The sequence below is a fragment of the Rhinoderma darwinii genome (genome assembly GCF_050947455.1).
Source record: "Rhinoderma darwinii isolate aRhiDar2 chromosome 3 unlocalized genomic scaffold, aRhiDar2.hap1 SUPER_3_unloc_12, whole genome shotgun sequence".
NCBI classification, from domain to species: domain Eukaryota; kingdom Metazoa; phylum Chordata; class Amphibia; order Anura; family Rhinodermatidae; genus Rhinoderma; species Rhinoderma darwinii.
The window spans coordinates 282,004-297,806 of NW_027461737.1; the positions used below are offsets into that span (position 1 = coordinate 282,004).

At 48.3% G+C, this 15,803-nt stretch overlaps 2 non-coding genes across 2 annotated transcripts; both read left to right on the forward strand.

Moving 5' to 3' along the window:
* The first annotated feature begins 13,468 nt into the window (after window positions 1-13,468).
* TRNAS-GCU (transfer RNA serine (anticodon GCU)) lies at window positions 13,469-13,550 on the forward strand. The gene has a single exon. It is a non-coding gene; the product is annotated as a tRNA-Ser (tRNA).
* A 1,333-nt stretch (window positions 13,551-14,883) lies between these two features.
* Window positions 14,884-14,965, forward strand: TRNAS-GCU (transfer RNA serine (anticodon GCU)). The gene has a single exon. It is a non-coding gene; the product is annotated as a tRNA-Ser (tRNA).
* The last annotated feature ends 838 nt before the right edge of the window (window positions 14,966-15,803 follow it).

Sequence of the window (15,803 nt, forward strand, 5' to 3'; positions counted from 1 at the left end):
AGTGTCCGTGTGTGAATACGCTTTTAGAAGGGGCTCATCCCCATTGCATCCAACTTGCAATACAGGCAGCCTTTGTAGTAGTGGTAGTAGTAGTACTACAAGGCCCAGCATTCCCTGAGTGCACTGCAGCGAGGCTGATTGAAATTCTCATTCATTGCCATTTGCCAAGCCAGTGTCCGTGTGTGAATACGCTTTTAAAAGGGGCTCATCCCTGGAATAACAATCCAACTTGCCATACAGGCAGCCTAGTAGTACTACAAGGCCCAGCATTCCCTGAGTGCACTGCAGCGAGGCTGATTGAAATTCTCATTCATTGCCATTTGCCAAGCCAGTGTCCGTGTGTGAATACGCTTTTAAAAGGGGCTCATCCCTGGAATAACAATCCAACTTGCCATACAGGCAGCCTAGTAGTACTACAAGGCCCAGCATTCCCTGAGTGCACTGCAGCGAGGCTGATTGAAATTCTCATTCATTGCCATTTGCCAAGCCAGTGTCCGTGTGTGAATACGCTTTTAGAAGGGGCTCATCCCCATTGCATCCAACTTGCAATACAGGCAGCCTTTGTAGTAGTGGTAGTAGTACTACAAGGCCCAGCATTCCCTGAGTGCACTGCAGCGAGGCTGATTGAAATTCTCATTCATTGCCATTTGCCAAGCCAGTGTCCGTGTGTGAATACGCTTTTAGAAGGGGCTCATCCCCATTGCATCCAACTTGCAATACAGGCAGCCTTTGTAGTAGTGGTAGTAGTAGTACTACAAGGCCCAGCATTCCCTGAGTGCACTGCAGCGAGGCTGATTGAAATTCTCATTCATTGCCATTTGCCAAGCCAGTGTCCGTGTGTGAATACGCTTTTAAAAGGGGCTCATCCCTGGAATAACAATCCAACTTGCCATACAGGCAGCCTAGTAGTACTACAAGGCCCAGCATTCCCTGAGTGCACTGCAGCGAGGCTGATTGAAATTCTCATTCATTGCCATTTGCCAAGCCAGTGTCCGTGTGTGAATACGCTTTTAAAAGGGGCTCATCCCTGGAATAACAATCCAACTTGCCATACAGGCAGCCTAGTAGTACTACAAGGCCCAGCATTCCCTGAGTGCACTGCAGCGAGGCTGATTGAAATTCTCATTCATTGCCATTTGCCAAGCCAGTGTCCGTGTGTGAATACGCTTTTAGAAGGGGCTCATCCCCATTGCATCCAACTTGCAATACAGGCAGCCTTTGTAGTAGTGGTAGTAGTACTACAAGGCCCAGCATTCCCTGAGTGCACTGCAGCGAGGCTGATTGAAATTCTCATTCATTGCCATTTGCCAAGCCAGTGTCCGTGTGTGAATACGCTTTTAAAAGGGGCTCTGAAATGTCTGGGAAAAAAAAGGTTGTGAAAGGACGGGGTAGAGGAAGAAACACCCATGCCGTCTCCTCTTCCAGTCCAAATGTTGGATCTGTTGGTGCCAGACCCAGTAGCAGCATTTGTGGCACAAGACATGTGCCCAGTTCCACTAGTAGCAGCTGCCATGTGCCTGCTAGTAGTAGTATCAGCAAGCCAGACTTGTCCATCTCCTCCGGTGGGCGGGTTACTTTAGACAATACGGCCATTGTGGACTGGTTGGCTGGCTCGCGGTCATCTCAGCAGGAAGACTCTGACGATCTGGCTTCAAGCCAGGTTTCGTTGGATTCCAGATCCTCTACAGTTCCTTGGCACGGTGACAGTAGTAATATAGGTATTTCTAGCGTTTCCATTCCATCATCTATGTCTTCGCTCCCCCTTCCTAGCGGGAAGCCATCTTTCCTGAGAGTCCTAAGAGACATCTCCTCGGGTGCGAAGGAAGATACTGAACAACATAGTGATGATGATGATTTGTTTTCCGCGAGTCAGCCAACGGAGTGTGTTGCGGCGGTGGTGGAGGTGGAAGCGGTGACCGAGACGCATAGCTGCGGTAGTGGGGGTGTTGGTGGTGGTAGCCGTGGTGGCAGACGCAGTAATGAGGAGGGGCATGGAGCCCGCCATGATGTCACATCACATTCACAACACAGTGACAGAAGTGGCGGGGATGATGAGGAAGGCTATGATGATGATGTTGTTTTAGACAGGACGTGGGAACCAGGTGACGAGGTGATGACGGCGTCAGAGGAGGAGGGTAGTAGTGGCGGCACTGGATGTGATAAACAGCCAAGCCGAGGTAGGGGCAGAAGTCAATCTGCAAAACGTTGCAGCGGTAGGGTCAGCTCAGGAGCCGGTGACGGCGACACAGATGCTGGTGTAGGTTCCCGAAAAAAGCCTGCCAGACAAGGGGCAAGCTCGGGTGGTTGTGGTGGTGGTGGTGGTGGTGGACGTGGTACTACCTCTTTACGGTACTCTGCCGTGTGGCAATTTTTCTGTACCTTCCCAGAGGAGGAAAACATGGCACAGTGCCGTATCTGCAAGCAGAAAGTAAGGCGTGGGCAGGGCAGCAATGTAGGAACTACTGCTCTACGTAAACACATGGAACGGCATCACAAGGCCATGTGGGACAATCAACATGCCCCACCATCATGTACATCTAATGAAGACCCCTCTTCCGCTGCTGCTGCTGCTCCGAGTCCCTGTCATCTAAGTAGTAGCCAGGCCTTATCCACCATGTCGTTGTCATCATCATCATCACTGTCATCTAGTGCTCCTCCTATGTCCCGTCAGTTATCCATTACGGAATCGTTGTCCAATAAGCAACAATATATACCCAGTCATCCACTTGTCGTGCGGCTTAATTCACACCTGGCAAAGTTGTTGGTGGTGCAGTCGCTGCCATACCACCTGGTCGACTCCGCCGGCTTCAAGCAATTGATGGCGTGCGCTCAGCCTAGGTGGCGAATACCTAGCCGACATTACTTCTCCAAAACAGCTGTCCCTGCCTTGCACAAGCATGTGGAGGAAAAGGTGTCCAAGTCCTTGCAATTATCCGTGTGCAGCAGGGTACATGCCACCGTCGACACGTGGAGCAGCAACTATGGGCAGGGACAGTACATGTCTTTCACGGCCCACTGGGTCAATATTTTGCAGTCCGATGCACCACCGCAGCAATGCCAGGCATTACCACCTCCACGCTTGTATGTTTCTAGTTCAACTCCGGACACCAGGCGCCTACCATCCTTCTCCTCCTACTCCTCCTCCTCCTCCTTGCCTTCCTCCTTGGAGGTCTTCCCGTCCCCGACAGGACACAGCGTATCTTCCACTCCTCCTCCCTCCTCTTTTCATAGGTGCAAGGTGAAGCGCCACAACGCTGTCTTACACCTGCTGAGCCTGGGCGAGAAAAGCCACACAGGGCAGGAGCTGCTGCTGTGCATCAAGGAGGAAATCGCACGCTGGCTGTCTCCTCTGAAACTCACACTGGGCAATGTTGTCTCTGATAACGGCAAGAACGTTGTGGCTGCACTGCGTCTAGGTCACCTGACACACGCTCCTTGCATGGCACATGTGATCAATCTGGTCATAACACGCTTCTTAAAGTCATATGTTGGTTTGAAGGGTGTGCTGGCCATGTCCAGGAGGGTTTGCGTTCGCTTTAGACGTTCGTATGCATTTAAGCACGCCCTCCTGGACTTGCAGCGTCAAAACAATCTCCCAGAACACAGCCTGATTTGCGACGTTCCAACACGATGGAATTCCACCCTGCACATGTTGGACCGTCTGTACGAACAGCGGAAAGCCGTGAATGATTTCCTGATGCAGCAGACGGGCAGCGTTTGGAGCCAGTGTAATTTCGAGCTCAGGCACTGGCAGCTGGTTAGAGACGCATGTCGCGTTTTGAGGCCCTTTGAAGAGGCCACACGATTTGTGAGCCGTGACGCTAGCGGAATGAACGATGTTATGCCGCTGATATTCATTATGGAGCAAACGCTCACAGCGATGATTCAGCAAAGGATGGAGGAAGGATCACATCTGGCTATGGATGTTGAGGAGGAGGAGGAGGATGAGGAAACAGGACCTGAAGAGGAGCTGGATTTGGAGATGGAATCACAGGAAGGGATAGGGGACGAGGCAGCCGCACAACATGACAGTGATGGTGGTGATGACGAGTCTGACGACGACCTTGATGATGGACAACCATGGCAGTATGGGGCGGAGATGGAACCAACCGGGCCCTCTGAAACGCTGGCCAGGATGGCGAGCTGTATGCTTCGTTACTTGCGCGCTGACTGTCGTATTGTTAGCATGAAGCAAAGAGATGACTACTGGATAGCCACACTTTTAGACCCTCGGTATAAAGCCAGAATGGGGGAGTTTTTTGCGCCTTCCGAGAGGGAGGCAAAATTGGCTTATTATAGAGAGAAGCTATGCAGCCAGCTTGTCATGGCTTTCAAACGGCAGACACCCGCTGCAAGCATGTCTGACCGGGGGGCCACTCTCCGCTCCCCACTGTCTCATCGTTCCACCGCCTCTGGCAGAGCTACCTCTGCAATAGGCGGCAGCCGTGGCAGCAGCGGCAGCAGCAGCAGCAGCAGCAGCCAATTCAGTTTGGAAAATATGATGACAACATTTTTACATCCAATACCCCGACCTGACACACATCGTAGCACTAGTCACCAAAGGGATGTTCACCATCTCCAGGTGCAGCACCTAAACAACCAGGTTCACTCGTACTTGGACTGTGCCCTTTCTCCGTCAGAAATGCTGATCCCAGACCCCATGGACTTCTGGGTCAGCAGATTGGATCATTGGCAAGAACTGGCCCAGTTTGCCATGGGTGTACTGTCTTGTCCACCCTCCAGTGTAGCGTCAGAGAGGGTATTCAGCGCAGCAGGGGGCTTCGTCACCCCTAAGCGAACAAGATTGTCCGCCAACAGCTTGGAAAATCTCACGTTTCTGAAAATGAATCAAGCGTGGATCGGTGAGGATTTTAAAACCCCTGTGCCTGATGCCACTGATTAGATCTTACATTGCTGCTGCTGCTGCCGCCTGCTACTGCCGCCTGCTACTATGGGATTCTGTCCTGTCCACTCTTTTTTTAATGTGCCGCTGTTGGTGCTGCAGCTGCTACTACTTCTACCACCAATCCACCCCAGTGCCGTCTGCTACAAGCAGGCCTGCCCCACCAGAGGGCTTTGTCCTGTGACTCTCCAGTCTCTTTTTTTAATGTGCTGCTACTACTGCTACTACTGCTTGCACCCTTGCTGTCTGTGTTGGCTAGTACCTCTACTACCACCAATACACCTACACTGCCATCTGCTACAAGCAGGCCTGAGGCCTGCCCCACTACAGGGCTTTGTCCTCCTGTGACTGTCCAGTCTCTTTTTTTAATGTGCTGCTACTACTGCTACTACTGCTTGCACCCTTGCTGTCTGTGTTGGCTACCTCGACTACTACCACCAATACACCTCCACTGCCGCCCGTCTGCTACAAGCAGGCCTGAGGCCTGCCCCACCACAGGGCTTTGTCCTCCTGTGACTGTCCAGTCTCTCTTTTTTTTAATGTGCTGCTACTACTGCTACTACTGCTTGCACCCTTGCTGTCTGTGTTGGCTACCTCTAATACCACCAATACACCTACACTGCCGCCCGTCTGCTACAAGCAGGCCTACCCCACCACAGGGCTATGTCCTGTGACTGTCGTCCAGTCTCTTTTTTTAATGTGCTGCTGCTACTACCAGTCCTACCACCCTTGCTGTCTGTGTTGGCTAGTCTACCTCTACTACCACCAATACACCTCCACTGCCGTCTGCTACAAGCAGGCCTGAGGCCTGCCCCACCACAGGGCTTTGCCCTCCTCTGACTGTCCAGTCTCTTTTTTTAATGTGCTGCTACTACTGCTACTACTGCTTGCACCCTTGCTGTCTGTGTTGGCTACCTCGACTACTACCACCAATACACCTCCACTGCCGCCCGTCTGCTACAAGCAGGCCTGAGGCCTGCCCCACCACAGGGCTTTGCCCTCCTCTGACTGTCCAGTCTCTTTTTTTAATGTGCTGCTACTACTGCTACTACTGCTTGCACCCTTGCTGTCTGTGTTGGCTACCTCGGCTACTACCAGTCTACCACCAATACACCTCCACTGCCGCCCGTCTGCTACAAGCAGGCCTGAGGCCTGCCCCACCACAGGGCTTTGTCCTCCTGTGACTGTCCAGTCTCTCTTTTTTTTAATGTGCTGCTACTACTGCTACTACTGCTTGCACCCTTGCTGTCTGTGTTGGCTACCTCTAATACCACCAATACACCTACACTGCCGCCCGTCTGCTACAAGCAGGCCTACCCCACCACAGGGCTATGTCCTGTGACTGTCGTCCAGTCTCTTTTTTTAATGTGCTGCTGCTACTACCAGTCCTACCACCCTTGCTGTCTGTGTTGGCTAGTCTACCTCTACTACCACCAATACACCTCCACTGCCGTCTGCTACAAGCAGGCCTGAGGCCTGCCCCACCACAGGGCTTTGCCCTCCTCTGACTGTCCAGTCTCTTTTTTTAATGTGCTGCTACTACTGCTACTACTGCTTGCACCCTTGCTGTCTGTGTTGGCTACCTCGACTACTACCACCAATACACCTCCACTGCCGCCCGTCTGCTACAAGCAGGCCTGAGGCCTGCCCCACCACAGGGCTTTGCCCTCCTCTGACTGTCCAGTCTCTTTTTTTAATGTGCTGCTACTACTGCTACTACTGCTTGCACCCTTGCTGTCTGTGTTGGCTACCTCGGCTACTACCAGTCTACCACCAATACACCTCCACTGCCGCCCGTCTGCTACAAGCAGGCCTGAGGCCTGCCCCACCACAGGGCTTTGTCCTCCTGTGACTGTCCAGTCTCTCTTTTTTTTAATGTGCTGCTACTACTGCTACTACTGCTTGCACCCTTGCTGTCTGTGTTGGCTACCTCTAATACCACCAATACACCTACACTGCCGCCCGTCTGCTACAAGCAGGCCTACCCCACCACAGGGCTATGTCCTGTGACTGTCGTCCAGTCTCTTTTTTTAATGTGCTGCTGCTACTACCAGTCCTACCACCCTTGCTGTCTGTGTTGGCTAGTCTACCTCTACTACCACCAATACACCTCCACTGCCGTCTGCTACAAGCAGGCCTGAGGCCTGCCCCACCACAGGGCTTTGCCCTCCTCTGACTGTCCAGTCTCTTTTTTTAATGTGCTGCTACTACTGCTACTACTGCTTGCACCCTTGCTGTCTGTGTTGGCTACCTCGACTACTACCACCAATACACCTCCACTGCCGCCCGTCTGCTACAAGCAGGCCTGAGGCCTGCCCCACCACAGGGCTTTGCCCTCCTCTGACTGTCCAGTCTCTTTTTTTAATGTGCTGCTACTACTGCTACTACTGCTTGCACCCTTGCTGTCTGTGTTGGCTACCTCGGCTACTACCAGTCTACCACCAATACACCTCCACTGCCGCCCGTCTGCTACAAGCAGGCCTGAGGCCTGCCCCACCACAGGGCTTTGTCCTCCTGTGACTGTCCAGTCTCTCTTTTTTTTAATGTGCTGCTACTACTGCTACTACTGCTTGCACCCTTGCTGTCTGTGTTGGCTACCTCTAATACCACCAATACACCTACACTGCCGCCCGTCTGCTACAAGCAGGCCTACCCCACCACAGGGCTATGTCCTGTGACTGTCGTCCAGTCTCTTTTTTTAATGTGCTGCTGCTACTACCAGTCCTACCACCCTTGCTGTCTGTGTTGGCTAGTCTACCTCTACTACCACCAATACACCTCCACTGCCGTCTGCTACAAGCAGGCCTGAGGCCTGCCCCACCACAGGGCTTTGCCCTCCTCTGACTGTCCAGTCTCTTTTTTTAATGTGCTGCTACTACTGCTACTACTGCTTGCACCCTTGCTGTCTGTGTTGGCTACCTCGACTACTACCACCAATACACCTCCACTGCCGCCCGTCTGCTACAAGCAGGCCTGAGGCCTGCCCCACCACAGGGCTTTGCCCTCCTCTGACTGTCCAGTCTCTTTTTTTAATGTGCTGCTACTACTGCTACTACTGCTTGCACCCTTGCTGTCTGTGTTGGCTACCTCGGCTACTACCAGTCTACCACCAATACACCTCCACTGCCGCCCGTCTGCTACAAGCAGGCCTGAGGCCTGCCCCACCACAGGGCTTTGTCCTCCTGTGACTGTCCAGTCTCTCTTTTTTTTAATGTGCTGCTACTACTGCTACTACTGCTTGCACCCTTGCTGTCTGTGTTGGCTACCTCTAATACCACCAATACACCTACACTGCCGCCCGTCTGCTACAAGCAGGCCTACCCCACCACAGGGCTATGTCCTGTGACTGTCGTCCAGTCTCTTTTTTTAATGTGCTGCTGCTACTACCAGTCCTACCACCCTTGCTGTCTGTGTTGGCTAGTCTACCTCTACTACCACCAATACACCTCCACTGCCGTCTGCTACAAGCAGGCCTGAGGCCTGCCCCACCACAGGGCTTTGCCCTCCTCTGACTGTCCAGTCTCTTTTTTTAATGTGCTGCTACTACTGCTACTACTGCTTGCACCCTTGCTGTCTGTGTTGGCTACCTCGGCTACTACCAGTCTACCACCAATACACCTCCACTGCCGCCCGTCTGCTACAAGCAGGCCTGAGGCCTGCCCCACCACAGGGCTTTGTCCTCCTGTGACTGTCCAGTCTCTCTTTTTTTTAATGTGCTGCTACTACTGCTACTACTGCTTGCACCCTTGCTGTCTGTGTTGGCTACCTCTAATACCACCAATACACCTACACTGCCGCCCGTCTGCTACAAGCAGGCCTACCCCACCACAGGGCTATGTCCTGTGACTGTCGTCCAGTCTCTTTTTTTAATGTGCTGCTGCTACTACCAGTCCTACCACCCTTGCTGTCTGTGTTGGCTAGTCTACCTCTACTACCACCAATACACCTCCACTGCCGTCTGCTACAAGCAGGCCTGAGGCCTGCCCCACCACAGGGCTTTGCCCTCCTCTGACTGTCCAGTCTCTTTTTTTAATGTGCTGCTACTACTGCTACTACTGCTTGCACCCTTGCTGTCTGTGTTGGCTACCTCGACTACTACCACCAATACACCTCCACTGCCGCCCGTCTGCTACAAGCAGGCCTGAGGCCTGCCCCACCACAGGGCTTTGCCCTCCTCTGACTGTCCAGTCTCTTTTTTTAATGTGCTGCTACTACTGCTACTACTGCTTGCACCCTTGCTGTCTGTGTTGGCTACCTCGGCTACTACCAGTCTACCACCAATACACCTCCACTGCCGCCCGTCTGCTACAAGCAGGCCTGAGGCCTGCCCCACCACAGGGCTTTGTCCTCCTGTGACTGTCCAGTCTCTCTTTTTTTTAATGTGCTGCTACTACTGCTACTACTGCTTGCACCCTTGCTGTCTGTGTTGGCTACCTCTAATACCACCAATACACCTACACTGCCGCCCGTCTGCTACAAGCAGGCCTACCCCACCACAGGGCTATGTCCTGTGACTGTCGTCCAGTCTCTTTTTTTAATGTGCTGCTGCTACTACCAGTCCTACCACCCTTGCTGTCTGTGTTGGCTAGTCTACCTCTACTACCACCAATACACCTCCACTGCCGTCTGCTACAAGCAGGCCTGAGGCCTGCCCCACCACAGGGCTTTGCCCTCCTCTGACTGTCCAGTCTCTTTTTTTAATGTGCTGCTACTACTGCTACTACTGCTTGCACCCTTGCTGTCTGTGTTGGCTACCTCGACTACTACCACCAATACACCTCCACTGCCGCCCGTCTGCTACAAGCAGGCCTGAGGCCTGCCCCACCACAGGGCTTTGTCCTCCTCTGACTGTCCAGTCTCTTTTTTTAATGTGCTGCTACTACTGCTACTACTGCTTGCACCCTTGCTGTCTGTGTTGGCTACCTCGACTACTACCACCAATACACCTCCACTGCCGCCCGTCTGCTACAAGCAGGCCTGAGGCCTGCCCCACCACAGGGCTTTGCCCTCCTCTGACTGTCCAGTCTCTTTTTTTAATGTGCTGCTACTACTGCTACTACTGCTTGCACCCTTGCTGTCTGTGTTGGCTACCTCGACTACTACCACCAATACACCTCCACTGCCGCCCGTCTGCTACAAGCAGGCCTGAGGCCTGCCCCACCACAGGGCTTTGCCCTCCTCTGACTGTCCAGTCTCTTTTTTTAATGTGCTGCTACTACTGCTACTACTGCTTGCACCCTTGCTGTCTGTGTTGGCTACCTCGACTACTACCACCAATACACCTCCACTGCCGCCCGTCTGCTACAAGCAGGCATGAGGCCTGCCCCACCACAGGGCTTTGCCCTCCTCTGACTGTCCAGTCTCTTTTTTTAATGTGCTGCTACTACTGCTACTACTGCTTGCACCCTTGCTGTCTGTGTTGGCTACCTCGACTACTACCACCAATACACCTCCACTGCCGCCCGTCTGCTACAAGCAGGCCTGAGGCCTGCCCCACCACAGGGCTTTGTCCTCCTGTGACTGTCCAGTCTCTCTTTTTTTTAATGTGCTGCTACTACTGCTACTACTGCTTGCACCCTTGCTGTCTGTGTTGGCTACCTCTAATACCACCAATACACCTACACTGCCGCCCGTCTGCTACAAGCAGGCCTACCCCACCACAGGGCTATGTCCTGTGACTGTCGTCCAGTCTCTTTTTTTAATGTGCTGCTGCTACTACCAGTCCTACCACCCTTGCTGTCTGTGTTGGCTAGTCTACCTCTACTACCACCAATACACCTCCACTGCCGTCTGCTACAAGCAGGCCTGAGGCCTGCCCCACCACAGGGCTTTGCCCTCCTCTGACTGTCCAGTCTCTTTTTTTAATGTGCTGCTACTACTGCTACTACTGCTTGCACCCTTGCTGTCTGTGTTGGCTACCTCGACTACTACCACCAATACACCTCCACTGCCGCCCGTCTGCTACAAGCAGGCCTGAGGCCTGCCCCACCACAGGGCTTTGTCCTCCTCTGACTGTCCAGTCTCTTTTTTTAATGTGCTGCTACTACTGCTACTACTGCTTGCACCCTTGCTGTCTGTGTTGGCTACCTCGACTACTACCACCAATAAACCTCCACTGCCGCCCGTCTGCTACAAGCAGGCCTGCCCCACCACAGGGCTTTGTCCTGTGACTGTCGTCCAGTGTCTTTTAATGTGCTGCTACTACTCACCCTTGCCAATAAAAAGGGTCAATTTTTGGAGGGCTTGTGAAAAGCCATTGCTTGTTGCTTTTACATCCATGTATGGAAGAACCCCGGCAGGCATCTGCCAATAAAAAGGGTCAATTTTTGGAGGGCTTGTGAAAAGCCATTGCTTGTTGCTTTAATGCTTTTACATCCATGTATGGAAGAACCCCGGCAGGCATCTGCCAATAAAAAGGGTCAATTTTTGGAGGGCTTGTGAAAAGCCATTGCTTGTTGCTTTAATGCTTTTACATCAATGTATGGAAGAACCCCGGCAGGCATCTGCCAATAAAAAGGGTCAATTTTTGGAGGGCTTGTGAAAAGCCATTGCTTGTTGCTTTAATGCTTTTACATCCATGTATGGAAGAACCCCGGCAGGCATCTGCCAATAAAAAGGGTCAATTTTTGGAGGGCTTGTGAAAAGCCATTGCTTGTTGCTTTAATGCTTTTACATCCATGTATGGAAGAACCCCGGCAGGCATCTGCCAATAAAAAGGGTCAATTTTTGGAGGGCTTGTGAAAAGCCATTGCTTGTTGCTTTAATGCTATTACATCCATGTATGGAAGAACCCCGGCAGGCATCTGCCAATAAAAAGGGTCAATTTTTGGAGGGCTTGTGAAAAGCCATTGCTTGTTGCTTTAATGCTTTTACATCCATGTATGGAAGAACCCCGGCAGGCATCTGCCAATAAAAAGGGTCAATTTTTGGAGGGCTTGTCAAAAGCCATTGCTTGTTGCTTTTACATCAATGTATGGAAGAACCCCGGCAGGCATCTGCCAATAAAAAGGGTCAATTTTTGGAGGGCTTGTGAAAAGCCATTGCTTGTTGCTTTTACATCCATGTATGGAAGAACCTCGGCAGGCATCTGCCAATAAAAAGGGTCAATTTTTGGAGGGCTTGTGAAAAGCCATTGCTTGTTGCTTTTACATCCATGTATGGATGAACCCCGGCAGGCATCTGCCAATAAAAAGGGTCAATTTTTGGAGGGCTTGTCAAAAGCCATTGCTTCTTCTTTTACCACCTTATATGTATGAACCCTGGCAGGCATCAGCCGCCTAAAATGGTAAATTTTTGTACCTTTTTTAACAATGCATTAAGCATACAACATGCACAAGTGCAGTGGTTTCTGTTAGTTATCTCCGTGTCCCATCCGTTTTCCTAGAGCCATACATGTTGGCGTAACATTGACACCAACTTTGCATTAAAGACAGCTCAAAAGTACTTGGATACACTCATGGGTGACCTAAGAGTGTTATACAGGGCTTCTAGGGCTTTAAAACAGTGTTATACACGATTTTTAGGGGCTTTCTTGTATTACAGGTTCGGTCAGAACTAGTTCGGTCCGAATCGAACTTTTGCACGAAATTCGGCGAACTTGCCGAACCGAACTTTTCATAAGTTCGCTCATCTCTAGCCGAGTGGTTAAGGCGATGAACTGCTAATCCATTGTGCTCTGCATCCCATCCTCGTCGGGTGTTTTTGTAAATGACCCTTATTGTCTTCCAAAGCCCAAGATTGCAGGCAGGGCTAATACTGCCAAAACAGGTTGAAATTTGTTAAGCCGATTAGAGGAGCAGAACTCTAAAAACTTGTGTAAATGATAAACCTTCTAGAAAATGTTTGCATGGAACTATTACTACAAATGTTTTTTTTTGTAGATGTGTTCTAGTAGACCTATGTATACACTCATCTAGTTCTTGCATGCCATTTAATGACATTTTTATAAACAAGAAAAGATTTGATTTTAAATAAGGGAAAATAAATTTAGAATACATATTACTGACACTTCTCAAAATTTGTAAAACACTTTTTAGGGATCAGGTTTGGTTATAAAACAGCTGGAAACTAACCAAAGAAAAAAATGAAAATAAGTTGACGAGGTGGCCGAGTGGTTAAGGCGATGGACTGCTAATCCATTGTGCTCTGCATCCCATCCTCGTCGGGTGTTTTTGTAAATGACCCTTATTGTCTTCCAAAGCCCAAGATTGCAGGCAGGGCTAATACTGCCAAAACAGGTTGAAATTTGTTAAGCCGATTAGAGGAGCAGAACTCTAAAAACTTGTGTAAATGATAAACCTTCTAGAAAATGTTTGCATGGAACTATTACTACAAATGTTTTTTTTGTAGATGTGTTCTAGTAGACCTATATATACACTCATCTAGTTCTTGCATGCCATTTAATGACATTTTTATAAACAAGAAAAGATTTGATTTTAAATAAGGGAAAATAAATTTAGAATACATATTACTGACACTTCTCAAAATTTGTAAAACACTTTTTAGGGATCAGGTTTGGTTATAAAACAGCTGGAAACTAACCAAAGAAAAAAATGAAAATAAGTTGACGAGGTGGCCGAGTGGTTAATGCGATGGACTGCTAATCCATTGTGCTCTGCATGCATGGGTTCAAATCCCATCCTCGTTGGGTGTTTTTGTAAATGACCATTATTGTCTTCCAAAGCCCAAGATTGCAGGCAGGGCTAATACTGCCAAAACAGGTTGAAATTTGTTAAGCCGATTAGAGGAGCAGAACTCTAAAAACTTGTGTAAATGATAAACCTTCTAGAAAATGTTTGCATGGAACTATTACTACAAATGTTTTTTTTTGTAGATGTGTTCTAGTAGACCTATATATACACTCATCTAGTTCTTGCATGCCATTTAATGACATTTTTATAAACAAGAAAAGATTTGATTTTAAATAAGGGAAAATAAATTTAGAATACATATTACTGACACTTCTCAAAATTTGTAAAACACTTTTTAGGGATCAGGTTTGGTTATAAAACAGCTGGAAGCTAACCAAAGAAAAAAATGAAAATAAGTTGACGAGGTGGCCGAGTGGTTAAGGCGATGGACTGCTAATCCATTGTGCTCTGCATCCCATCCTCGTCGGGTGTTTTTGTAAATGACCCTTATTGTCTTCCAAAGCCCAAGATTGCAGGCAGGGCTAATACTGCCAAAACAGGTTGAAATTTGTTAAGCCGATTAGAGGAGCAGAACTCTAAAAACTTGTGAAACCTTCTAGAAAATGTTTGCATGGAACTATTACTACAAATGTTTTTTTTTGTAGATGTGTTCTAGTAGACCTATATATACACTCATCTAGTTCTTGCATGCCATTTAATGACATTTTTATAAACAAGAAAAGATTTGATTTTAAATAAGTGAAAATAAATTTAGAATACATATTACTGACACTTCTCAAAATTTGTAAAACACTTTTTAGGGATCAGGTTTGGTTATAAAACAGCTGGAAACTAACCAAAGAAAAAAATGAAAATAAGTTGACGAGGTGGCCGAGTGGTTAAGGCGATGGACTGCTAATCCATTGTGCTCTGCATCCCATCCTTGTCGGGTGTTTTTGTAAATGACCCTTATTGTCTTCCAAAGCCCAAGATTGCAGGCAGGGCTAATACTGCCAAAACAGGTTGAAATTTGTTAAGCCGATTAGAGGAGCAGAACTCTAAAAACTTGTGTAAATGATAAACCTTCTAGAAAATGTTTGCATGGAACTATTACTACAAATGTTTTTTTTGTAGATGTGTTCTAGTAGACCTATATATACACTCATCTAGTTCTTGCATGCCATTTAATGACATTTTTATAAACAAGAAAAGATTTGATTTTAAATAAGGGAAAATAAATTTAGAATACATATTACTGACACTTCTCAAAATTTGTAAAACACTTTTTAGGGATCAGGTTTGGTTATAAAACAGCTGGAAACTAACCAAAGAAAAAAATGAAAATAAGTTGACGAGGTGGCCGAGTGGTTAATGCGATGGACTGCTAATCCATTGTGCTCTGCATGCATGGGTTCAAATCCCATCCTCGTTGGGTGTTTTTGTAAATGACCATTATTGTCTTCCAAAGCCCAAGATTGCAGGCAGGGCTAATACTGCCAAAACAGGTTGAAATTTGTTAAGCCGATTAGAGGAGCAGAACTCTAAAAACTTGTGTAAATGATAAACCTTCTAGAAAATGTTTGCATGGAACTATTACTACAAATGTTTTTTTTGTAGATGTGTTCTAGTAGACCTATATATACACTCATCTAGTTCTTGCATGCCATTTAATGACATTTTTATAAACAAGAAAAGATTTGATTTTAAATAAGGGAAAATAAATTTAGAATACATATTACTGACACTTCTCAAAATTTGTAAAACACTTTTTAGGGATCAGGTTTGGTTATAAAACAGCTGGAAGCTAACCAAAGAAAAAAATGAAAATAAGTTGACGAGGTGGCCGAGTGGTTAAGGCGATGGACTGCTAATCCATTGTGCTCTGCATCCCATCCTCGTCGGGTGTTTTTGTAAATGACCCTTATTGTCTTCCAAAGCCCAAGATTGCAGGCAGGGCTAATACTGCCAAAACAGGTTGAAATTTGTTAAGCCGATTAGAGGAGCAGAACTCTAAAAACTTGTGAAACCTTCTAGAAAATGTTTGCATGGAACTATTACTACAAATGTTTTTTTTTGTAGATGTGTTCTAGTAGACCTATATATACACTCATCTAGTTCTTGCATGCCATTTAATGACATTTTTATAAACAAGAAAAGATTTGATTTTAAATAAGTGAAAATAAATTTAGAATACATATTACTGACACTTCTCAAAATTTGTAAAACACTTTTTAGGGATCAGGTTTGGTTATAAAACAGCTGGAAACTAA